This window comes from Cuculus canorus, chromosome 13 (assembly GCF_017976375.1).
Source record: "Cuculus canorus isolate bCucCan1 chromosome 13, bCucCan1.pri, whole genome shotgun sequence".
Classification (NCBI taxonomy): domain Eukaryota; kingdom Metazoa; phylum Chordata; class Aves; order Cuculiformes; family Cuculidae; genus Cuculus; species Cuculus canorus.
In genome coordinates this window covers 11,338,998-11,364,632 of record NC_071413.1, presented here as the reverse complement: position 1 = coordinate 11,364,632, position 25,635 = coordinate 11,338,998, and the positions used below count along the sequence as shown (strand labels likewise).

Sequence of the window (25,635 nt, the reverse complement as noted above, 5' to 3'; positions counted from 1 at the left end):
TGTCCAGAAAGCTACGTACATCAAACAGAAGATGTCTTCCTTACATTCTAGCTGAATCAATGTTATTTCTTCCAGAATACTGCTGCTTCCATTCCTAGAGATAAAAATACATAGCTCACTGTCAGTAGATAATTCCTTCTCTTGGGCTTTCTCTGCTCAGCCAGTAGAAGTTTTTATTTTTCTTAGACAAGGAAAACTTTCTTTGTCCCTGGAAGATTAAATTGCCTTGCTGGCAAATCTGGCTCACTGAAGAAACAGAAGAGGAAGAGCAGATAGAGGGGAAATAGAAAAGAAAATAATTTGAGGGTATCTTTATAGTCTCCTATTATTAGGATGTCAATTACTATCATATATCACCTATACTGAAAACTTGTCATACCTTGAGGTATTTCTTTTTTTTTTTTCCTCCAGCTAGTAGGAAATATATCAATTATCCATAGGAAATATTTTTTTTTATTGCTGGACTTATCTTTAAAGGATAGCCATAGTGGTCAAAGGGATTTACTTTTTAACATCCATTTCAGGAGGATGAGTATTAAAAGATTATAGTTTTTTGGTTTTTTTTAAATCAAATTGTGCATTCTATGGGAATAATTGCAGAAACTAGTGTATTTTTTTATTTGGAATTGCGGTTTTAAATGCTGTTACCTCACCTTACAGAATGGCTAAGAATAGTAGATCAAGCAATGTATTGTATGATTGTGGGCTCTGATTTAACACTGTAACACTCATTTTGATGAGTGCAGAGTGCATACAGTTACTGTAAACATGGATTTTCCAAAATGGTGTATAGGAGTTGAAAGAAGGTTAATGAACTGAGTAAAAAAATTGCTTCTCTAATTGACTAAAAGGTGTGCAGAGAGTCAGCCAGGCTTCACACAGGTGAGACATGCCGGCTGTGGTCAATGATCCTGAGCAGTGGTTAGTTGTTGATGCTGTGTTAGGCATCCTGGTTACTGAGAGACAGCTGCAGCGTGTTAAGCTCTTAGCAGTGTTTTTTTTTGCCTCCACAGCAGTCAGACTTCCAGAGCACCAGGAGAGAAGGGAAGCACTTACTCACAAAATAGGTCAACTTGCAAACTTTAAGTTCAGAACTTCCGTTTTCTCAGTGATGTGGGAGGAAGAACTAACTTAACTTATGTTCCTTGGAGCCCGTATGTTCATTCCACCCTTTGAAGGACAGTGCAGGTCCATCACTACACCCTGGTAATGCTTCTGTGACCTTCTGAGAGTTCCTGCCCTGGGGACGTTGCTTTCAAGCTTTGGCATTGACTGTGTCCAAATAAAGTTTGTCAGAAGGACTCCAAGCTCTCACTGGGAACAGAAGACAGAGAGTGGATAATGAACAGAGCTAAAAGGTGAGAGGTGTCTTCTAGTTCATTTCTCCCTTGGTCAAGTTTTCCCTCCTTGATCTACTCAGTTCTTATGTAGAGTCAGTCCTCTATTTCCTTTCAATTAAAGCTCCATCCTACTTTTCTGTCCCTTCCAGTTTGTGGAGTTTAATCCTCTCTCAAATCTGTTTCACTTGTATTTCTTCTTTGATTTCATGACTCAGGACTTTTTTCCTCTTTTCCTTCATGCTATGTCATTTCTTCTGACTGGAACAGCGTCCTCCTTTTCTGAAAGGAAACATCAGTCCAGCAGGAGGATTAAAGGAGATTTTCAAATAAAATCATGGGGAGTCTCTACCCTTGCAAAAACTGCAAGAAAATGGTAGTGAATTTCAATTGTAGTGAGCTTTATTTCTGTACAGAATAATGTAATTCATAATGTTATCAATATCTATAAAAGCATAAAGAAAAGTCAGCAGGAAGGGTTACAAAAAAAACCCGCAATAAAATCAAAAGCCTTATACAAGGTATAAAATTAAACTTCATAATACTGTAGAGAGGAGGAAGGGCCAGGACCGGACACACAAATTGCAGGCTTTTCTGAAATAAAACAACTTTGGAAATATCTAAAAGTAAAGCTAAAGATGGAGGAAGCCCCCAAACTAGCAAAGAAGAAGCCCATATAAGTCACTTCTGGCTGAACAGGTTAGGAATTGAAGAGGAAGGTAATTTTAAGCAATTTTGGTTTATGTTGTATGCAGAAAGAGAAAATAATCACAAGCTTCCCTCCAGGTAAGGGAAGGCATTGTCAATTTTACTGTATTGTTGAGACAGTGTTTAAAAATAAACAACCTCTCAACTTTCTCTTCAAATTGCCTGTCTGTCTTTAAGTAAAAAAAACCCACACAAAACTCCCACAAAATCTAAATCTCGGAAATTATGAGTCAAAACAACAGATTCTCCTTTAAACGTGCTGTGTTAGAGTTTAGTTCACGAATTCTCTTCCCTGTAATGAACATAATTAAGACCACAGGGATTCCCTTCCATACCACCTCGAAAAGGAAATAATGCAACTACATCGATAAAGGGTTGCAAGCTCTGCTCTAAGTTAACTCTGCATTTCATACCAGCTGCAGCTGCTATTAGCAGGAAAAAGATCTGATTAACCTGTGTCCATTTTCCACAAAACTGGTTTTGTCACCAGTGCAGACCTAACACTTGTGGCGTGGGCACAGTGCCTTGAAGGCTTATGAAATTCTACTTGAAATTAAAGCAGAACTGAAAGAGATTTTGATGAGGGATCATCAATAAGACAATGACACGTTGCATCAAGAGACACACAGTGTTTAGTTTCTTTGTCATAGGCATGGTTACCATTATTTTGCCCCAAAGACAATTTTCAGGTTATTGGAATCTGCCTAACCTTGCATTTACTTCAGGTTATTTGGAAGTTCCTTTGTGAGCTTATTTTATTGAGATAAATGATGATTTGCATCGGTTCTCATGTGTAGGAATCTCTGTTTCATTGCATAGTACAACCGTTACCTTAATTGTTCTGCCTAGGGCCTGTGCAGCATTATGGATCGCTACACTGGAAATAAGGAATGCATCTTCCAGTTCTATGACCAAACAAGTGATGGAATGAGTGACTCTTTCCTTGCGACTTGTAAAAGAAAGGTTGCTATCTTCCTGTTCTCAGGTAACTAAACTGTTTTGACTCTGGGACAGACTCAATTTGGAAAGTGATGAAGAAACCTTGCACCAAACAATACATTTTTAATTTAATCAGTATCTCGGGTAGTTCCTAAGTCAGATTTGTTACTTCTACATGGGTCTAACAATGTCTAGTTTTTGCTAGTAAAATGTTAGGCACCTAAGGCTAATCTGTGTTATTAATATTAGGATATTCAAGACTTTTTCCTTGTCAAGTAAGCAAATTCTTGGTTTGGCTTTTCAAAACTCAGATGTTTAATTTTGCTGTTGTGTTTTCACAATGCCATCTTAGTAAGCTGGTTCATTTCTGTTTGAGTTAGTTCTAAATGTTCTTCTATGAAAACAGGGAAATTGGACATAGGAGATCTATTGTGGGCTAGAGAAGTAAAGAACAAAATCTGCAACCGTTCCCTGATAGGCCCCGGTGTGTATCAGGTCCGTGTTTTCAGCCCCACAGACCCTTGATGTAATTCTCGGCTCCAGTGTGATACCGCCTGCTAATAGGAACTGCTCTTGCCGAATTCTGCGAGCCATTATCAGGTGCACATTGTATACGAATAAAAACAGCTCAGCTTTATTACGTGGCTTGCATGCCTGGTAATGAATAGAAGGAAGGCATACTCCTTCACAAACAGCAAAATTTAATATCGTTTCTTCCCAGAGTTGCACCAGTGGGACTGAAAGTTTATCTCAGCATTCCAAGGGCAATAAAACTCTAAATTTAAACTCAAAGCATCTTACTGGGGCAGAGTACCAGAGGCTATGTACTGTTCAAACTTTGTCTAGGTCATAAGTACTTATGTAAAGTTAGTTTAGACCAGCTAGTTAGGCTGTGTGTTTTCAAGCGGTACCTCTGTTATTGGGAGAGACACAGCAAGTGCAGGGGATACGTATGAAAGTTCAGCTCTGCTTTACTGTTGCATTTGATTCAGCTTATTACTGGTTAGTGCACAGCTGTGTGAAGAAATCCATAGCTCTTGATCTTCATTGTGCAGACATCTTTAAATCTATTCTAATTCATTCCCATAGTTAAACTCCAAGTATCTGAGATGTTTAAGGTAAACGTGAAAGGAAGAGGTGAAGAAGATACAAGGTGAGGGCCTGTTATAGCAGGTGAACTCCTGTTAACTATGAAGACATTGGAAAGACTGAATTTAAAAAGTAACCAGATGCTAGACAGTGGGCTGTCATTTCAGAGTTTTGCTGATCCACTGGGGGATTGTTCTCTTTTCTTGTAGTTTTGAAGGTGATGATGAGGAGTGGAAAAATTCAAATGCTATTTCTGCTACATGAATATGAGTAAGATAGGAGAAGGGAATAAATTTGGGATTTTCCTGAGGTCACACAAACCATCTGATGGCAGGGACATCTGTGATGCATCCCATGGGATGAGAGCAGGTTTCAACAGAATTGAGCTTAATACCACAAACACTTTCTCCATTGTGGTTTGCAAAGTCCAGCACCGTGGCTTAGCAGAATTTAGTGTTTCGAGTTTTCTTGGAGCATGTATCAATGTGAGTGGCCACAGGATGTTAAAAGTTCTGTCTCTCTGACTTCTGTGAGAGAAACTACGAATTTCCATGTGCTTAAAATACAGTTTTTGTCTGACTGCGTAATCAGTAAAATTAGCAGCGTGTGTTTATTTGCTCTCAGTTTGTTCATTCTTTGAAACAGTCGTGCTATGGGAAGCATCGCCAATGTCTTTAAGATATTTGATACGATGGCAAAGATTAGGACTTACAGTGAATCAGACTAAATTGCATAAAAATTTCTCTTGTTTTTCAGGAAAGGTCAAAACAAGGTTTCAGTACGTTGGAGACTGGTATGCATATGATGTGATCTCCAAAACTGACAATATGTGAACTATATGTAAGTACACAAAGAAAACAGTTGAAGAGAAATCCTTGCCTTTTATAAATGTTGAGATATATTTACCGATCACCTTATGTAGGTCACCTGATAAATGTTCCAACTTTTTGTTTCTTCTGCATCTGAACTGCCTGTCTGCCTTTTCCATAAGCTTCTACTTCATGTACTGCTTGTCAATTTTACCTGCCTTCCCAGATCTACTTAGATTTCCCCCTTTCATCTTCTAGTATCTGCTTCACCATGACTACTGCATCCTTCTAATTTCCTACGCCTTTTGCATTTACTGGCATTCAGCCATTAGCATTGCTGATTTTTTTTTTTTCTAAGTCCTGTAATAGCGTTCTAATAAAGTTTTAGTCTAGTCTTTTGTTGTTTCTGTACTGAAATTCCCACTGGTCGGATTCCTTTTGGAGGGCAGACATGCAGGATTGTTTCTTGAGAGGTGAGCTGATGCAAACCTCACAGGTTCAATAAGGCCAAGTGCAAGGTGCTGCACCTAGATTAGGGCAATCCCAAGCACAAACACAAGCTGGGTGGAGAATGGATTGGGCCCTGCAGAGGAAGGCTGCATTAAAAGAAATGTGACCGGCGGGTTGAGGGAGGTGATTCTCCCCCACTATGCTGCTCTGATGAGACTTCACCTGGGGCCATGCATTCAGTTCTGGAGTCCTTAGCACAGGAAGACACGGATCTTTTAGAGTGAGTCCGGAGGAGGGCCACAAAGATGATCCAAGGGCTGGGGCAGCTGCCGTAGGAGGACAGGCTGAGAGAGTTGGGGTTGTTCAGCCTGGAGAAGAGAAGGCTTTGGGAAATCCTTATAGCTGCCTTCCAGTACTGAAAGGGGGCTCCAGGAAAGCTGGGGAGGGGGTCTTTGTCAGGAAGCACAGGGATAGGATGAGGAATGATGTTTTAGCCTAAAGAGGGGAGATTTAGATTGGACATTAGAAAGAAATTTTTTCCTGAGCAGGTAGTGAGGCACTGGCGCAGGTTACCCAGAGAAAATGTAGATGCCGCATCCCTGGAGGTGCTCAAGGCTGGGTTGGATGAGGCTTTGAGCAACCTAATCTGGTAGCGTGTGTCTCTGCCCATGGCAGGGGTTGGAACTAGGTGATCTTTAAGGTCTCTTCCAACTCGAACCATTCTGTGATTCGATGATTCTGATATCTCTTGTTATCCAGGCTTCCAACTAACAGAGCCACAGCTGACTCAACTTTCCTGAAAACTGAAATTGGCACATACTCTCCTCTTTTCCTTGACTGTCCCACTTCACACATATTGCATTCAAAGTTTCTCATTAGTTTTATTACAGCATTTTTATAAGACAGCTTTCCAGCCATGAGAAAATGTTAGTTATTCCTGAGATGCACGCATGCATGTTTCAATGGTACTTACCACCATGATCTTAAAGATAAATTATTACTCGGTAGAACTGTTACTTTTTAACCATTTTACTTTTAGAGCCTTTTGAACGAAATTTTGCTGGATTGGATTGTGTTAAGATCGGACAAACATCTAGATGTTTCTAACATTTCCAAAATTTATTTAGGTATTTATGAAAAAAAATGTTTTTGTTTCTCTTAGTGTCTTTTATATGTGTTATTTTTGCTCTGATCCTAATTGTTTGGGAGCTATAGAAAATACAAATTTTCAAAGCAAATGAAACATTGGTTACAGCCTTCTAAGCCTCTCTGGGACATAGCTTTTTCCGCTAACTTGCTGAAGACATTGCTTCGGGGAACAAAAAAATGTATTTGTTTTCTGTGGCACTTCATTACTTGGCTTCCTTGAAACAGTCAGTTAAGGAGCTGGTTGTTTCTGGTGGTGATAGCAGTTGCTGCTGTCTGAATGAAGTATCTGACAGTGGGTTTAAGATATGTGACAAATTAGAGCGTGGATAACTTTTATGTTAAACAACTTCACTAATTTGCTTCACAAAGGCTTCTGAACAATTCTGCACTGAGAATTTAAAGCTGTTAGTATCATAATCAAATGCTCATTTGTTCTTACTTGCATGGCTTGCAATTGCTTTTTGCATTTCTTCATAATTATTGCTTAGTGTTTATATTGCATGTTGTTCTCCGTAGTCTCACTGGTGTTTTTTTACTCACGGGACCAACAGTTGCAGCTCCTTATCCTTTTTAGTTTTACTACACAGGAGCAAACACACGTAGAAAAATTGTACAGGTGCAGCTGTGTGCATAAGGATGCCTGGTGAGGTTTGCAAAGGCCTAGTTAACTGTCTTACCAGCCACAGGCACCTTTACAAAAATTTCATAACACTTGTTGATTTTATGCTAACGTGGTGCAGTGTATGGTGCTACAAGTACGGTCCCCAGGAAATGTGTAGAGAAGATGAAGTGAGTTATTATTTGCTATTAAAAATCACAGAGCTACTGGAAAAAGAAAAATAATCGGCTTTAGTATCTTTCCCCTTTTCTTAAATAATATTATAGTAATTAAATTTTCATATGTAAGTTCTTTTTAGGTCATTAGTGGTATAACTGCATATATGTGCCTGCTGCAGAAAACAATTCAGTTCATAATCTCATAATGTTGAATTCTACCTGGCAGTTTTATGTGAACTTAATTTCTTTTTCCTCTGGTGCTGTTACGCTGAGAGTTATGAGACAGCCATCAGCTGACAGCACCAGGGGAAGGATAGGTATTGGCAATGGCATAAAAGCAGAAGAGGGAGGAAAAAGAATAGCTATTGTAGCATTTATCAGTATTCTACTAATAGTTTGCTTAGGCACAACTGTGGAATAAAATAGGCATTCATACTGTGATTTCTTTCAAATGTTGAAGCTATTCATCTGCATGGTTACAAGACAAGTCTACACCTTCCAGATATTATAACTGTTTTACTGTATTGTTCCAATAAGAAGAAACATTTGAAAACCCCCTTGCCTTAGGTGTAAATATTCCAGCCATTCCCCACAGCGGGAATGCAGACAGCCATCATTCCTAGAGTGCTTTTTAAAATAGTGTCTTTACATGTGAAAACACAACTGTAGCCGGATATTCCAAGCAGGTAACAGAGGCGGGAAGAGTTTAGTTAAGGGCTCAGTTGACCGCCCATTGAACGGTTCAGAAAGGCTCTGGCTGATTTCTGTAGGTTTGTTTATTGTCTCAGTGAGTGAGCACAGTTTCACTGTGTGTAACCAGGTAGGGACGTGCTTCATAAGAGCTCATTCTTTTTTTTGCTCTTGACCAAAAGAATGGGAAGCGTTTGATCAACAGAGTGGGAAGGGTGTCCAGAGACAGCAGTCAGGTCTGTGAGTTCAGAAACCCACCAGACATGCTGCTATGTGGCTGTGCATAATGTCCATGGAGACCTTGGTCATTCTGATCCTGTATGGCAGCTGTGCTGTTATCTGTGTTCTCTTTCAGTGCCCTTAGTGAACATACCCTCTTTGGGCTGAAACAGAAATTCTTACTCGACTGGTTCATGCAGGTTTAGAGGGGGAACGGTTTAGATCCTGGCCTGAGTTCGGACTAATGGGTATATAAAACACCTGGATTAGGATCTTGGGAGCACTCCTGTGTGGACATGATCTGACATGGCCTCTGCAGATGTCTCACTCTTTCTACTTTATTAGTATTTCTAGGGCAGCAACCAAAGTGCTGTCATTTAGGGGGATGGCATTGGCCTTTGCTGTGTAGAGATTTATACCAGCAAACTCGTGAACCCCAAATCTGGGGGATAAAAGAGGAAAAGAAAAAAAAGCAAAACCAAAAAAATGGGTCAGGCACTTGGCTTGGCATTAGCAGACCTGTGACCTATTGCTACTTTTGTATTGGAGGCATCAAACTTAAACAAAGTCAACATTTTCTTTCAAGTTGATATGCTTCAGATTTTGTCCAAGGCCTCACTTAAAAGAGTTCATATTCTCCTTTGGTACAATGTGATTGTTAAGCAGGGAGAAGGAATTTCAGTGAACAATAGAAGTTGTCAAAGATGGTATTTCAAAATGTCCAAAACTGCTCCTCAGCATGGATTATAGTTACTCAACCGTTTCCTCAAGAAAAATGGGGAAATCATTAAACTATTAAATCCTTTCTGTGTACTGAAATATTTTTGTATAAGTGAAGTCAGTCAGTCTGGTTTGTTTAAAGTTTTAAGATATGTAGAGAAGATCAAAAATGAACCCCCCATTTTGAATTGCAAAAATGAGCAATTATTTAAAATTCAGGTTGAGAAAATGAGCTTGAATATTTCACTTATTTAGCAAAGCTGTATTTTCTTACAAATATTTAAACTAACTAATTTGGGTTTTTTGAGAAATCCTGTATTCTGAAATTAAACTCCGTTTAATTTTCGATTGGAGTATTTTTTTTGTTGTAGTTGTAAACACTGAACTGAATGCTTGATAAAACCTATTTAGTCAGAATATTAGAACACTGAAGTGGGTTCAGATTACATTTGAAAGCACATCAGGTTCAAGATTATTCATAGAGAAAAGAAGATGAAAACATAAGTAGTACTGTGTCAATATTCCCAGTTGTAAGCTTTAGGTATTATTCAATGTATTTTACATCATTTGTTCTTCTCTAGTCTATTGTAGTAGATTTAGGCAAGCTGAGTGAGAACTTTTAAAGAAAATACTGCTTTCAGGGGGAATGGTTTTCCGTGCTTAAAGTTAAGGGTGATAACTGCGTTGTATTTTTAAGCACAAGCAGTATTTGGTAACTCTGTTATAATTACACTAATGTCTTCTAGTTTTTGCAGTTCTCACTAGCCAGCCCTTGAAGGGAAATGTTTTGTGTGCACGTTTCTGTTGTCTGCCTTGTGTCAGAAAATGCATGTAAAATGCTACCAAGTCTGACACCTACTTTGTCTCCAGTGTTTTCCTTGTGTAAATGACTACCCAGCTGCATGGAAATAGAGGAAATGTCTCCTGTTTCAAACATGCATCTGGCTTTCCGGAGTTTATTCTCAGTTGAAGTCAATGGAAGGGAATGTAACTAGTCTTGTTTCACGTTTATCAACGGGCATGAGAAAGTCAGAGAGATTAATTTAGCTCTGCTCTTTTGGTAAAACTTTCTGGCAAGTAAAATGCATAGATGAAATGAAATTAACCACACCGCCCCTCTGATTCGTTCATGTATGAGAGATTTTGCCATGCAGTTTTATGGATAACATTGAGGTTTGCATTGTCTCAGTGTCCTAAGAGCAAGCTTTTGTCTCTCTGATAGCTGAAGTAAAGAGAGACGCTGTTCTAATCATGAATGAAGAATTTAAAATTAAAATGGTAAAATGGAAACCCAATTACAAGAGCGTAAGCTTTGTTGAATGCACTTTTGTATTGCAATATTTTAGAAAAATCGCTCACTAAAGATTTTTTTTAACACAGAGGCATAAGAAGATGATTTCCTTTTTTTGACATGTTTTACCTTTGCAAAGTTACTGGGCTGTTGACAGGTACAACAAGACATGTGCTACACTTACATGCTATTAGTGCAGTAAGCTTTGAAAAATGTCTAATGCATTGGCACATCTGACAATTTAGGGTATTAGTTAACAGTAAGACTCTGTAAATAGAAGGAATTTTAGCTACAGCTGCTGACTTGGGCATTCAGTCCACATCTGCGGTACAGGGCAGAACTATATACAACAAATATGCCATTTTATGCTATAGGGATGGAAGCTGGCCTTGCGCAGTGTCTATAGTTCAGCCATAGAGCAATGCTAATTGCAATGTATTGAAGTTTTGCATTGTAATAAAAATAGAGACCATTAGTGGATACCATTTATGTCATTAGTATTTAGTGGCTGTGTGTTGCAGCTTTTTTAGTGCTCATAAAACTGTCTCTGCTTGCAGATATGTGACAGTGCTGATATAAATTTAAATGTTTAGAAATCCATAAGACATAAAATACAGACAGTAAATAGGAGCATAACATTATAGACAGAACCTTAATAATTTGGCACACAAATGTTTATATATTTGCAAGTCTAGTGCAGAGATTAGCATAATGGTGATCACTCTTATGCTATGGAAGAACTTGATTAAGACGAGAATAACAAATAAGTTTAAACTAAAGCACATCATGCGAAAGCAGCAGAGAATTCTTTCTGGTCTCCAAAAAGGGAATTTGTGATGTTGGAAGGTATATCCTCTACTTGCATCTGGTGGGATATTGACTTTTCCCTTTACAGACTTTTTACAACACCTGTTCCACTACCTAGAGTTACAGATGTTCTTAAGGAAGTGATCATGTTAATTAACCAATAAAAAAAGAAAATCAGGTTGTTAGGGAACCCTAAGGTAGAGATTGGCTGGCACTTCTTGAATGGTAATGGAACCAGGCAGCACAGGGAAGGTTATATAATGTCTAGACCAAAGCAGCAGCATCTTGTCAGGAATTTGGAGGCTAGTGTCAGGGCAAAGACGGAGTTGGCTGAAGAAGGATGTCCTTGGAGGATGGGGTGGGAAGGAGTCCAGGAATATAGCACAGGAGGATATCACAGAATCATTTAGGTTGGAAAAGACCTTTAAGTTCGTCAGGTCCAACGCTAACCCTAAGATTGCTGAGTCCACCAGTAAACCATGTCCCTAAGTACCTAAAGTATTAGGGATGTTGGTATTTCCCTAAATACCAAATTTTGTACATGAGCCAGGCTTGCGAGCCACATTGTTTGGCCTTCCCAGTGTAAGGTTTTTGTTCAAGAAATTAACAAAGTTTGGAAGCCTGTTTGGTTTCCATGCAGAAGATCTCTGGGAAATCTATCTTCTTCCTTTGGTTTAAGGAATGTCACTTGGACTCTGCTGGCAGTTACTCTAGGATCTTTAAGAGCCGCTCACCAGTGTTGTTTTTCCTTAGGAAGTTCGCGTTGTGGTTGATCTTCCCTTAAGAGACTGCCCATTGTGCTTTACTATCCCTCGTGTGTGTGTTGGTAATGGATTTGAACCGAGAAATTCTGAGACTAGTCTTCTGCACACCCCATCCCCATCTTCTTCAGCTCTGACCTTTACATCCTGGAAACACCCTGGAGATTTGTCACAGAGCTCTCAGGGGGTTTAGAAATCAAATTACGCAGCATTAAGGGAGGACTCAGAAACTATAAAAACACTTCAGTCATTAGGAGTGAAGTGACAGGAAGCAGTGTTAGAGACTGAATTTTCCCAATTAATTTTCCTTTCAGAGCCCTTTTCTCAACATTTTTAATTCTAGTGTGTATGAATGCTTTGGCAACATTAGTTGTGTCTTTCAGAAGAAAAGAAAACCTTTGATAAACCTTCTGAATCTCTTAAGGAAACAGTAATGGCACCCTGATTGTTTTGGATCCTTGTAGTTGGGTGGGAGAGATGGTAGTGTAAATGGTGATGGGAACGTACATTTGCACAATACTTGTGGCTTGCATTAGTAGTTATTAAGGTTATAAAATGAGATGCTTTTCAGGATCTCAAGTAATAAGCAGAATTGAAACAAGCTTTCTGTACAGTGAATATAAATAATTCTTTCTGTGGCTCCTAGTATTACTCACAATTTAACTATGCAAAATGTTACACTGAAAATATTATTGTTCCTTTACAAAACATATTTTTGCCTATGTATCCATTCAAAACAGACTAAAATGTAAATCTGTAAGATGTTTTCCATCTTCAAAGCAGCCATTTATGTTCATCTAAATTCTGAAATCTTTTTGAAACTTTCATTTTTATTTCTGATTGTGGGGATTCAGTGTCACTACTTAGCACACTGAATACTGATGGCTTTGAACATACGATATGGCACAAAGTGATAACTTGGCAGTGCGCACTACCCTGCTGAGAGACAATTCTAAACTAAAAGTGATTTTTATGCTGGGGCTCTGGCTGATTTTAGAATTAGGGGAAATATTACAGGCCATAAAAAAAAATAAAATCATCTAATTCCTGTGTATACCACTAAATTGTTTGTTACCTCATTTATCCAAGTAACATCTACCTGAGAGCAGCGGCTGCTTTCTGAAGCCATTCTCTACAAAGAATTGTTCTAAAGCCAATAAGGGACTGAAATCATAATACAGGTGAACGGATGAGTTTTACAGTAGAGGGTTATGTTTGACTGGGTCTGTGTATACTTATCAAAAGCATATATAAAGGAAGAAGAGTATCAGAATGATTTAAGAGAATTGGACTTGCGAAAAGCCATTGTGTTACAAGGTAGAAGGCTGTTTAAGTTTCTGGCAAAACCTGGGCGAATCTGAGAAAACGCTGTGCTTCAAGGTATGGGAATGATTGTAGTAACTGTAGTTACCACAAAGCCCGACACTAAATGAGTGCAGAGTATTCCCTTAAGCAGGACAAACATAATGTTTTGAGTTGGAAATGAATGTTGAAATGGTGATACTTGAAAGTACCTGTAGGACTATGTAAAGCAGATTTTCTACTTGATAAAGTACTCTCTTCCTGTATTTTCTTACATCTATTTTTCAAGTTCTCTTTTTCTCTGACTGTTAGGTGATACTTGGTATTTAGTTAGTCTTTTGTACTTTCTCCTGTCTTGCAGGTAGACAGTGTATCATCCGGGATGCTTATGGGGCATGTGGCCTTATTAGGTTACCCAAATTACTACAGGTCACAGCTGAGGCGCCTTAGTGGAATTTAATAGGAAACCTTGCCCAATATAGGCTCTGCTGTTCTTACTGCTTGGTATTGCTTTAATAAAAAGCACAGGAGATTATTGAAAAATATGTTTATAAAATATACAGTGCAGTACAGCTACACACCAGATTTGTTCCAAATTAGGTCTTGAACCTGCATGGATTCAGGCATCTACTGCAGTGTAGATTTCAGTTCACTGTGTGACCTCACACATGTAGGTTGGCCTCCTCCTGGTTTATTTAATCCATCTGCAAAATTGAGAAAAACAAGTACCTCCGTGGAAAAAACAGGTATGCGTCTGGGCCCAACTGTCCTGGGTAAATAAATTACAGAGACGGCAGTGGTTCAACTGGAGGGATAATAAAGAAGAAACCTAAGTCTCCCTGTCTCCTACACAGAGTTCTCGTTAACTTAGTAGCGTACTGTGTTTACATTTATTGGGTATATTTAGTCTCACTGGACTTCCAGCAGAACAGATCTGGGGTTGTCATCTTTTCTTGCAATTCAGTACACTAGAAACACTATGTGGTTAGTCTTATTGGACAGATCATAGGCAGCAGGCTTTAGTGACTTGTGAATGAATCAATAAAGCATGTTCCTGTAGGTTTCTGAATTGCTTCTTTCATTAAGAATGGAATTGGGCAGTGGACAATCGATTTTTCTGGCAAATCAGAGGGTTTTTAGCAGTCCTTCATTTACACTGTGGATTTTTTGAGTCATAAAGCCTCATCAAAAATATAATATAGGATTTAAACTGCAACAAGAATCATAAATAATCTAAGTATCCTTTTACAGAACATTTTTGTGAGCTCAAAAATCATGAGACCTGATCTTCAGCAATACTCACAGTTGACTATATCAGTGGAAGGAAGTTGAGCTTCCACAGCTGAAGTGCATGGCTCATGGAGTAGCTGATGTGATGTCAGTAAGAGATGCTTGGAAAGGGAAGTGTTCAAAAGTGTTACTGGTGTCTTAAGGATATAACTGAGAAACGTGTCATTGTATATCACGATCGCTTACAACAGCTCTTGACAGTTGAGATATGTAACATAATTAAACTCTGCTTGAAATGCAGTCATGCTTTAAAATAATCTGAAGTAATGATTATTGTGCAGGTATGGAACAGGCTTAAGTTTTGGCAGAAAGGTGTTTTAAATCTACTTAATTTTGCTTCATCACCATCTGTCTGTGAAGTTCTGAAGAAACTTGCCTTTACAGATGTGGTTGACCTGGAAACTCTTCTCCTGCATGGCACATATGGGCTTAATTGAGTGTGGTAGTACACCTTGACAGTATGCTTTTGGGATAGTATAACTTGCTTATGGATAATGCAGTGTTCATCTTGGAACCTGTGCTTTTGGTATGCACGTATGCCTTTCTAGCGTCTTGAACCAGTGTTAGTTTCATGGGTAGACTGGGGACAGACAAGGACAGTGCTGCATATGCAGTTCTTAATTTTTTAACAAGCTCATCAAGTAGGAATTTGTATTTGCAAATCCTGAGGGAGCTGAGGAAACATGGATGAGCCACAGTGCTGAGCTTAGACAAAAATCAGCTGAATCAAAATCAAGAGAAGCATCAACAGTAATACTTAGAAGTACAGAGCTTTATTAAGAATTGATAAATTGCCAGGCATTACTTTCCATGTAGATAATGTCGTAAGATGTTGGCTATCAGTAAGTCCCTACATATTCCAAAACAACTCTAAACCTAATGTGTTATCATAATACAATTCATCACCTGTTACATGTGCTTAACTTTAGCTTGTATCTACTTACTTGCAGAAGATAAGTGTTCACCAGTAATTCTCTTGAGAGGCTGTTACATTAATTTTCTAGTAATTACTATGTAAGAATTGATTTATTTTACTTACATATGAAGAGTTTATGAAACAGTCATTGGTGCAAACCTGAATCCTGGTTCTGCCCTCTTGTTCCCTCCTTGGGGTACCTGTATAGACATCCTTCCTAGCTGGTTTAGGAGCAGGTAGACTTCTTATGTTTATCCCTGCAGGATGCCTGTAAATGCTATACGTAAAAAAATTACAGTGTTACAGCTCTTCTTGTGGTGCAGTAATAGATGCTGTTGGTACAGTGCCTTAGTGGGTGGTTTCTAGTTCAATTTCCTGTTACACGATCATAATTTGTGACACTGCTTTAGCATTGTTGTATTATGAGCCTCAGTGTTCAGGAACTTACTAAGGATGGGCGAACTTTGCAAGGATCCAGAGGTCTGGCGAATAGAGCAGAAATCTGAATGGTTTTTTTCAGAACTTAGAGGTGTGCTTTTCTTTTCTCTCAGTATTTTCAGGCAGAAATCTTTCCCTTTTCAGTGGTGTGTCATTTTTTGCAGGATGCCTTATCATCCGCGAGTAGGAGGCAGCGAGCTGAAGCTATGTGCTTTCTGTCTAGAACAGAGCATCCCTCTGTTGGGATGCATACCAGCAGATGTTTCTGAGGAGCTATCCTAAGCGGCATTTTAGTACTGTCTTTGATGTCCAGAGGAAAACACAGCTTTAGCCGTGTAGTATTCTCTGAAGCAATTAATAATGTAATAGCCATAATTAAGGGTCTGTCACACAAGAGAGTAAGAGAGGAGAAAGAGACCAATCATTATTCATTGTCATGTTTACAGAAGAGATTATACAGCTCTCACTGGAGACAAACTGAAAGCTGTCACGCTAGGGGACTCTTTTTGCACTCACTAAAGGTGAATTGGTGTACATTATTGATTTTGATTTTGATTTTCACAGGATCCATTGCAAAGAAGGCCCCAAACCTGAAGACTTCATTCTTTCTTACTCGAGAATAATATATATTCAAGTCAGCGAGTATTTTGATTGAATGAGGGCAGTGAAACTAGTCCATAGTGGAAATCATTTTACAAAGAGGGGTGAGTGGTATTTTTTCTTTCAAAACCTCAGTGTGGTTAAATGAGAGGAAATGAAAAATTTGGTAAGTGAGTTGCCCTAAAATTAGAACCATCCCTCAAAGGTGTGGGCAAGGGCTCTCTGTGTTAAGCTAGTCAACAGTTGCCTGTCAGAGTTCTCAAAAAAGGAATGTATTTGAGTCTTTTCAGGAGAAACATAGGCAATATCCTTCATTCTGGACTTCACAGTAAAAAGGTGCCAGGGATGTGACTGTATGCATGTAATTTCTTGCATGTTTCTGGATTGTAGAATTGCTCATGCCTCTGATAGTCCAGCTCATCCAGATTGTAGTGTACGAGCGTCTCCATGGGACCGAAATATGGACTGCCAAAGCAGTAGCCGAGGGAAGTAAAAGTCAGTGAGTCGCAGTGACAGCCTGACAACATCAATTGAGAAGATGTGCCTTTAAGTGTGGTGTAATAAAAGCTGCTGTAAGCTGCTGAGAGGAGATGGTGGATTTTCCATTTACAGACTAAGACTGGAAATATTTCAGGGAGATTTGTTTTAGACAAATAGGAGTTATGGGGATTGATATGGAAGTAATGGAGTGAAAATCTGACATAGGAGGCCAGACCAGAATGTCTGATGGCCCCTTTAGATCTTAATAATTTTTGAAATGTTAAACTGAAACCTCTGTATGTTCGGGCTTGATTAGCACATCTTGGTGGACTCGTAAACGTCCCAAGCAAAACTAAGGTTTCAGACAGGATTGTAATGTTTGCATGAACCCGTATTGCATGCCTGAGGATAGTTGGCCTTATAATCCTTGCTTGTGTAATGGGGGTATCCAACCAGTGGTACACAGGGAGTTAAAGAAGATAAATGTGTTATGAACAAACAGAAAAGAAGAGTCAATGAATATTACAAAATATCAGACTGTCATAGAAGGGTAATACTGTCTTTTGGCTTCAGTTCCACAGATGGGCATTTAAAGCCCTCGTGTCAATCCTACCAAAGTGAGGAACCAACGGAGTACCATTGACTTCAGTGGGAACATTTTGAAGAACTGAGGTAAGTGTTTCTTGGTAGACTGGGACAGAGAAGCACACTACTGACAACTACTACTGTCATCTTTTCCATCTAAGACTCTTTTTCAAGCCCTGATAAAATTTGTACTATAAAAGAAGGTACCTAATAATAATTTGGTGAAGAGAAAAAAAATCCAGAACGAAAATTTTTACTCTTGTGCTTTCCCTTCCTCCATTAAGCTTTGTGTGGGCTTTGTGTGAGCCTAGGAAATGTACATGTCCCCAGTTAGTGATACACAACGCTATGGAGCTATAGGGTGGAATAAGTTTAGGGCCTTTACCAAAATTCCCCAGGGTGAAATAACGCCACTTCTGCCTGCTGGAAATATGTGGCAAAGCTTGATGTTTTGTTAAAACAGAACACCCAACCAGCAGCATTGCACTATGGTATTTTAACGTTCTTAGGCAGAAGTTGAAGTCAGTTTAAAAAAAAAAAAACACAAAAAGAGATGTGTTTTAACTTTCTGTGTATAAAAATAAAGCATTTCACTTTTAAAAGATTATGTTAAAGTAAAAAAGAATAAGTATTTACCGAAACCAAAGTTCTTTTGCTATTTTGTTTGATGGGAACATATAGTTCCTATAGTCCCTTAGGCATTTATAGTGTTTTGAGATGCCCGTCTTCCTCACATAGAGCACTTGATTACTTCCCAGCTCTACCTTACAGGTTCACAGGTTGGTATGATTCACAATTATCACAAGAGTTACGGAATCACAGAATCACTAGGTTGGAAAAGACCTCCAGGATCATGGAGTCCAACCAATTAGTTGAAGACCATAGCAATAAGATATTTTTATGTCTTATTATCTTATTCTAAATACTAAATGATACTGACAAATATTCTCAGAGCAATTTAGCAGCTGACGTGCAGACTATGTACTGCGTTTGCTTACATATTTATACTACTAGTATTTCTAGGAAGCTATAGTTTATTAATTATTATTTTATTGATGTTCAATTGATGTCTTATTGAATGTAAATTAGATATTTGGAAACAGTAATTTAGTGGGATGAGGCAGGTGAGATTCCCTCAGGATAGTTTGTAATGAAGCTTCAAATTGTTAATAATCCTAAACTCATAAATAAATCAAGGATGAAACAAATGTAAAAATACTGAAATAAGCTATGAAAATATTAAGTTGTGGTGAACAGACATGTAATCTGCTGGGAGATCTGCATTTTAAAGTACATTTGGCACTAAGTCACAGAAATCAGAATCACTTCAATGCTTCCCACTCCTTCCAACCATTTACTCTTTCGGCATGCATCCGCCCCCGTCCCATTATTATGCTACACCATTCTGTTTGCAGTCATTTTGCTTTGCCTGGGAACAGTGTTAATTTAATACACTCAGCTGACCTCAGAGACACTGAAATGACACAGCAGCAGCAGGCCAGAGTGCTGCAGTGGATCCTGCTGTTAGCAGAACTCTTCGGGAGACAGTGTACTTTTCTGGACAGTTGTCTGCCAACTCTTTTGGGAAAAGGCAGGGAGCTGGCTCTTTGACCACTCTGTGTTGAGAAGGACACATCCACTCGCTTAGCTATGTTTCATCTTTTCCATGGAAGACAGTTGCTTCTCTGGTTTTCTTGAAGAGTGAGTTAGTATTGGTCTCCCTCAGACAAGGAAAGACAGAAAGGAGAACATACTCTTAGATAAAAGAAAAGAAAGGTTGTAGGGAAGAGAATTCTGTCAGTGTAACTATTTTCTGGGGTTTTTTGTTTGCTTGTTTATTTTTTATTTTTTTTTGATCCCCAGTATCCTGCACATCACTGCTATCTAAGCCTTTAAAGACAGCACTAAATCCAAAGGGAGTACTCACTATCTGTATTTTATGCTCACTGCAGTGGGAATTGCAGAAACTAATCCCTTTGTAAAATGCTGCAGGTAATTTGAAGAGTTAAGTCATGCAGCAGGTTAATAAATGTAAGCTTAGTGCCTAAAATTAATTTCTTAACATTTCTGCCAGTGGAAGTAAGGGAAACACAGAATGCTGAAAAACTGGCCCCATGACCGTAGTGTTACGTGTAGATGGTGGTAGTAACACGGGAAGTCTAATAGTAGTTTGGATATATCCAGTGTGGAATTCTGGCCCAGAAAGATTTTAGGTAGCTTGATAGATGTTTTTTTGCTTTAGAATTAAATCTGAGGGCACTCTTGCTATGTGTGGTATTTTTGAAAAAAAAAAAAAGCTTAATTAATTTTTTTTAGAAAATTAACTAAGAGATGGCATAGTCACTGGCTTAGACTTTCATCTAAAATTAAATTCCAGGAATCTGATGGTTATTGAATGGCCCAAAGGGTTGCAAACTAGAAATCTGGCTTAATAAAAAAGACAAATATGCTACTAGAAATTTGCCTTAATAAAAAAAGACAAATATGCTACTTTTCTGATGAAAGACCTTGGTTGCTAGGTAGAGAGTATTCAAGTGTTTGCTTATGTTTTGTTGGGGTTTTAACAGTGTGAAATAAACAGATAACACTGTGTCTTTTAAATGTTTTCTTAAATAATGAAACTATAACCTAAAGAATAAATTGCAGTAATTACATTTCCTCAAGAAAATGATATTTACAATATCTCTGAAATTCAAGTGCTGTGTTTTTCAAACACAAATCTGCTGGCTAATACATTTTTATATATTTTTGTAATTAGAGATTTTTTAAATCAACTTGCTGTTGAAAAACAGAAAATTCTGATCCCTATCCTTAGCAGGGTAAGGACAGAGAGATCACTTGCATGATTTGCAGCATCCATAGTGAAATGACATTCTTTTGGTAGTTGAGAATGGTTATTCCTGTGCATCTACCAGGACACCCACAGATATGGAAAAGAGATCCAACTTGAATCATTCCTCACTTTTTCCCTGATGTGCCAGTCCATCATGGTCTGGTGGAACTGGTGGCAAGTTCTTGTCCGTACAGTTGCTGATGCTTTTCTGGGGAAACACGTTAAACAATTGATTGGGTTACCAGGTGCCTGTTCCTCCTTCTTGCCTGCACTGGGATTGGAAGAAGGTCCTGCCCTGCTCTTGACATTGTTCACCCACTCCTCAGATTTCTCATGGTTCCTGTCAGCATGACAAAAAAATCTTCCCAGGCTTTGCTTGATGCCATAGATATAGGAGCACACCAAGAGATTAATAAATGGTTTGTAAGATCCCTGCCACTTTCTCATTTAAGAGTTAGAGAAGTCTTGAGTCTAGTTTCACACTTGGGGCTACTCTTGTTGCGGTTTTCTTGTCCTGCAAGAAAATAAAGTATAAATTACTTCAAACACAGCACCACATTCTGCAGCTTTTACGCAGACAAAGGTGGTGTTATAATTGAGAGAATTTTTCTGTCTGTGTAAGAACTGAAAGATTAAATAGGCATTAAGTAGTTACTGGGGCCCTACGTAGCTTTGGTGTCTGTGTACATAAAGCTAAGATCAGGGAATGAAGCAAACATCCTGCAGCCTCCAGAGACACCTACAGATTTCTGGTTCTGCATTTGCCCTTATCTCTCTTTAAAATGCTGCTGTTACTGTTGTTGTTGCACGTCTTTATTTGAAGTTACATGATGATGGATGAGGTGGAGTAGAGGATAACGTTTATAGTAATCAGTAATCAAAATTAAGGAGGAAACAAGAAAAGGCCAATAATGTAAGATTATCATTAAGTGCCAAATATAATTTGTCAAAATTATTCCTTCTAAATTAGATGGAGACAGTATTTTATCAGATCAATATCGCCTCAGTGACTCCTGTGCAGTCTTTGTAGCTTTTGGCAACAAATATGAAGAATTCTGGTATGCCTTATCCTTAAACAATAAGACTGAAGAAGTTTGTGAATTAGTAACCCTTGACTGTGGTCAGGAATCCCTGTATAACTAGGATTGGCATTGTCCAAGAGTTGGAGCTGCTGTAAATCACATATATGGCCTTATTAGCTATGAAGCCAGCCTTGTAGATCTACCACAGCCAGAAGCACAAAGCTCAACAGCGAACTGAGCTCAATATTAAATATTATAGCTCAAGGAATACATGCTCCTGTTGGTGATGTTAAGGGAAAACATTCATTTGGAGTTTGAGCTGCCTGTTAGAGGAAGTGCATGAAATATTTATCCCACCTGTTGCCCATCTTTATCTGCATATCTTATCTAGCCAGATTAATTTAATTACCAATATAATGGGATCTTGCTGCAACTTAACACTATAATATATTCTTACTTAATGTAAGTAAGTGGTGCAGCCTTAAGTCTCCTGTGTTTATTTCAGAATACTCAGTGGAAATGGAGAAAGCAGGTGTCACAGTAGGAAATGGCATTCCAATTAAATTTTCAGGAGGGAGCAATATTCTAGGTATTTTCTGTATCAAAGCATCATAGTAGGAGGAAGCAATATTCTAGGTATTTTCTGTATCAAAGCATCATAGTAGCCTGTTGAATGAGAAGCAAGGAGCTCCTTGTTCTTAACTGGCTTTCATTAAACTTCACTATGCAATAGGAGTCCCCGACTCTGGCAGCACACTTTTCCCCTGAGAAGATGAAGGCCTCCTAAAACGAGCAAACCTTAAAAACCTCCTCCAAGTCCGAATAAGTGGTCTTTGGGCTAGAATCCCGGCATCCTGATCCATAGCCAGCACACTTGACACTTGAGACCAGACTAAATGGACACTTGAGACCAGACTAAATGTACCTCTCTAGTATCTCCTAGAAGGAAAGAGTCATACATATGCATGTTTACAAACATCTGGCAACCTCACACCTTGCTGAAGACAGCTCTGCAGTAGGAAGGTGCATCTCGACTGCTTTTTTCATCAGGAGAATATGCTAATTTTTGCTGCAACAACAGTATATAACCTGATAATTGTTCTCTCCAGTCTCTTGGATTAACTGTATTTGTGGTTGAGTTTAGAATCCCCAAATAATTATGTAATAGGTACAAGGTACCTGATAATATGAGGCCTTCTCTATTTTTCTTAAAGCTGTATTAATGTAATTTCTTAAGTGTCATTGTGTCTTTTTTTCAGTGTTCATTGTGAATCATGCACACACAGCAGAGAAAGAACAGAGCCTACCACAGCCTGTGAGCAGCAACAAATTTCAGCTGGATGACTGCATAAGGGGTTTGCAAGACCGCCAGTAATTTTTTATATTCAGAGTTAAATCGAGCAATAAGATGGAATTTAAGCTTTAGTGCAATGGATTGAGGCTCTTCAGTCAATCAAATTATAGTTCAATCAGATCATTTTAATCACTTCTCTGGAGAGAAGTAAACCCCTATGTTGAAGAATATGCAGCAATTTTATTGATGGAAAGTTTAATTGTTTCATTTTTCCTTACCGTCTGTAACACACTAGACTTTTAATCAGCGGGAACTGAAGTTATAATGAAGTAAAGTCCACTTTCCACAGTTCACAACTAGCTGAAAATAATTGGGTTGAGACTCCCATCCAGACAGTGTAATGCCTCTGGCATTTTCCTGAAAACTATACTTAATTGCTTTGCTGATGTTGTTAAGTGGTCCTGAGGGGGATGAAGTAGTAAAGCTGCCCACATATGCAGGGAAACAATACACAAAAAAATGTCTTACAAGGTCCTTAAAGAAGGACCAGCTAGTGACTAGAAGACAATATATGGCTTTTTTTGTTGTGGTTTTTTTTTTCCTTTTCTATAGCAGAGAGAACACACGGTGGAGACTGATAAAATAAACTGGAAATTCTATAAACACTATATTTATTTAAGGGCAGAAAGCATCAAGGCAGACCTCTTGCAACCTGCAACTTAAGGCTAACCTAACTCGCTTGGCATCTTTAGTGCTGAACGCTGGTGAGTGCGCTGCCTGTCTTCAGCACCTTGGGCTGTGGAACAGATGTACTCTTGTCCCCAGGGAGGCAGGACAGCTTGCTCTCTGTGCTCTGAAGTGACAGGCTGTGAGCTAGCTATGAGCTGAAAGGCTCATCCAGGCATCAGTGGGACCCGCAAGTGTACCTCATTAGTCTCTAAACATAACCAGAGAAGGAATAACACTTCGGAATTTCTCCTTATTTAGTGCATTCATAGGAGACTCTCCTCAGTTGGATGGTGTTCATTTAAAACAGTGAATTAACTGCTAGACTCAAGGATATGCTGATGCAGAAGTACCTTAGTTGTTTAAGAGAGAAAAATATTTAGGACACATGAACTAAGTAGTGTCCATGAATTCAGGGTTGGAACTGGAGCTGTTTTGGGGAAGCAAGGACAACAGGGCTGGTTTACCTTTCAGCAAGGAGGTTTTTTTTCTTTCTTGTTTATTTATATATGCAGGCACAGTAGAGTCTCTCTCTCAACAGCCTGACCTTCCTCAGCTGATATCTGTACAAACCTCAGTATGGCCTTTGTTTGTTTTATTCTTGCCTTCACAGGCAAGCTGAGCAACTGCCCCCTGAGGACTTCCTAGAAATGAACATAGGCAAAATTCAGTCAATGAATTCTAAAGCTGAAATCAAGTTAGTACCTTGAATTTTGGCCAGCAAAGCTCTCTTGGCACTTGAAGTGATGCTTTTTCTGTGGAAATATGCTTAAGTCTAGATGGGACTTGTGTACCTTGGCATATAGCCCCACATTAGCCTGACCAATCCCCATAATATTAATAAGCTTTAACACCTATTTTTCCTATTGTGAAATAGTAACTGCCCATGTGCTGGAACTGCCAGCCATGTGCCAAGGAGACAAAGCTGTCAGTTTTTAGAATAGCTCTGGGAGTAGCCCATTGTGTCAAATCTACTCTGCTTGCTGCCTCTGAGAGAACAGCTCAGCACAAGCAGTGGTTGTGCTCTGCTCTTCCCTTTGGAAGATGAGTAATGTGGTGTGGAATGGTTCTAGCAATTGCAGCAAATGAGGACTATGTTGTGACAATTGCTGGGAGACTCTGCTTGGGGGTTGTTCTTCTACTGATGCTGAAGGACTGCAGGAACCCAGGCCAGTCGTCACTGCAAAGGTGAAAACCAACCTGATGTGGCTGGCTGAAATTTGCCACTGTGTTGTTTCGTTGGCTTAGAGGGTATTCTCTCTTGATCTTTTGGAGACAGGTTCTCCATCCCAGAAGGAGGAGGGCTTCCTGGAAGTGTAACGCAATACTGTGCAGCACTGCTGGCCAGCTGGACCTCGCTTCTAAGCAAGCCTGCTTGCTGAGTCTTATGTGCTTTGAAGTGTCACCCTAGAGCTGAACAGAAACAAGAGGGAACAAATGATTTGACACACATTCTTCTGATTTGACATACTGTAAGATTACAACAGGGTGTGTCCTCAGGAAGAAATCCAAAATACATGTTTCTGTACAGGCACAAATCTGACTGTTCCCCTGATAAACTGTTGATATGTAAAGATGCAGTTTGCATGGTTGTCACCAAAGCCAGTGTGTGTATTCATTTATGGAAACTCATCAGACACTATAATGTGTAATATGCCTTTGATACGTTGGCATCAAAGGCATCTGAATGATTTTTTTTTAACAGCTGAATGGTGTATGTTTAAACATAAACATGTATTCTGTGTTTCTACTGCACTGTCTGTATTCTTTATTTCTATATTTTCCCTTGACTAAAAGTTTGATTCAAACCCAGAAGAACTGTGGGATTCATCAAAGAAATGCAGTTTTTGTAGTATTTCAGCAGGTGTGCAATGTGCATATCTTTTCATAGATGAGAGGGCATTTAAAAGAGGATTTTTTTGCCCTTTCGGTAGCCAGAACAAACTGAGTTTCCAGGCAAAATAAAAATGTGATTTGACTAAAAGTTTGTTAAATGAAAAAAATATTGTTTTAGTGTTGGGCAGGCTCTGTAATATATGGATTTACTGTAAAGCAATCCATGTAATAGCAGTGTATTAAACCATGATGGCAGTAAATTGGTTTTATCCAGAAACTTTTCTGATGCAGTTAAAGAACTTGCAGTCTTAATAAATGACTTAATAAAGGAGTGAAATAATACCCTTTGTTTGTCAGGCATTTATTATACATGGGTGAAACTGAAAACCGGTGTCACAATAAAGGGATTCCAAAGCAGTAATTGCAACTCATCAATCAAAGAAGCCACTAGAGCACCATTCAGGATGCTACAACTAGCCTAAAAGGCACAGTTTGGTGAAATAATGAACGGTATCTTACTGTTACAGCAAAATGGCAAGAGACATGAACAAGCTAGGACTACCTGGA

At 38.8% G+C, this 25,635-nt stretch overlaps 1 long non-coding RNA gene across 1 annotated transcript; it reads left to right on the top strand.

Moving 5' to 3' along the window:
• The first annotated feature begins 933 nt into the window (after positions 1–933).
• Positions 934–25,318, top strand: LOC128853498 (uncharacterized). Its single transcript, XR_008452067.1, has 6 exons — positions 934–1,358; positions 2,895–3,030; positions 4,830–4,913; positions 16,257–16,396; positions 17,346–17,444; positions 22,472–25,318. It is a non-coding gene; the product is annotated as an uncharacterized LOC128853498 (long non-coding RNA).
• The last annotated feature ends 317 nt before the right edge of the window (positions 25,319–25,635 follow it).